Source organism: Bidens hawaiensis, unplaced genomic scaffold (genome assembly GCF_021521415.1).
Source record: "Bidens hawaiensis isolate Kalapana, Puna unplaced genomic scaffold, B.hawaiensis_p1.1 tig00027565_1, whole genome shotgun sequence".
Classification (NCBI taxonomy): Eukaryota; Viridiplantae; Streptophyta; class Magnoliopsida; order Asterales; family Asteraceae; genus Bidens; species Bidens hawaiensis.
Genome location: NW_027494467.1, coordinates 62,731 through 64,124, shown reverse-complemented (window position 1 = coordinate 64,124; position 1,394 = coordinate 62,731).

The following is a 1,394-nucleotide window of genomic DNA, read 5'->3' as shown; positions in this document are numbered from 1 at the left end:
AAGGAGTCATCACAAGATCATAATAAATGGGGGAGCTCCTCTGAACTCCCATCTTGAAGGCCTCAACAATAGTAGCCATGTCAAGATATGGGATTTCTAGAGCTTCCCTACCGAACCTTGTAACAAAATCCCTAAGGGATTCATCACTAGGTTGGATAACTCGGTATAAATCGCTAGTTAACTTCTTGAATTTCCTACTACAGGAAAATTGGCTGTTGAACAAGTTAACTAAATGTGAAAAGAAGTAACAGAAAAGGGAGGAAGACTTAGTAGCCATTTTAATGTAGATCCTGTGAGTGTGGATCCGAATCCTTTGCATAAGCAAGCTTATTTGAGTCTCTCAGGGATGGGGTTGATTTCCATCCTTTCCTTATATCGTGCAACGTGCTCCTCAGGATCCGTGGTCCCATCATAAGTCTTCATGTTGGGGGTTTGGAACCGCTTCGGAATCTCAGCATCACAGATAGGTGGAGCAAGTCTTGATAACTTGTGGCTTCCCTCAAGTATCTCGGGGATTGGCCGTATCACCCTGGGAACACTGGATATCATACCCTTAAGCTTCTGTAGTTCTTTTGCCATGGCCTGGTTGATACCTGTATCCTGCATAGGACCACGGTTAGTATCAAAGGATATAGGGTCATACAAGTTACCTGCTGGGTGAAGGTCGGCATCCCGGATGAGTAGTTGGGATAAGAAGAATCTTCGATTGCAGTTGGTCCTCCAGAGGCTATGGTCTGCATGGGGATTATATCTCCTTCATTGACTTCAGAGGATCGTTGATGTTGGACTTATTAGGATCCTTGATTCTGAAAGAAGGATCCTTGAGGTTGGGAATTATAGGATCATTGGTGATACAATCCAAAGGATCCTGGTTGAAGGATGGATGATCCTTGCTGGAAGTATGAGGATCCTTGAGTGTGCTGACCCATGGACCCTTGTTGAAGGATAGATGATCCTGGCTGAAACAGTGAGGATCCTTGAGTCTGTTGACCCATGGATCCTTGTTGAAGGATAGATGATCCTTGAGTAAACTGAGCCATAGATCCTGGACTGGTGAAATACAGCATCCTGGGTATCAGAGGGGTGTGGTCCTCCGCTGGCCTCTTAGTCTTCTTGAGATATTCTATATCACGAAGGATCCTCTGGTTGGTTTTGGTCTGTTTCTCCATATATGCTTTAACCTGTGAAAACATAGATGAAACATCACTGTTAGTATTAACCACCGGCGCGGTAGTAGCGGTCTTCGAGCTCTGGAAGATTGGTAGTTGCGTCTTGCTTCCAGCAGCAGCAGGCCGTTGTGTTCCCGTAATTGGCGGAGGCAATGGTGGCAAGGTCCTTGATGAGAGAGGAACCGTAGCCGGCATAGTTGATGAAGCAGAGGTTGATTGAGAGGC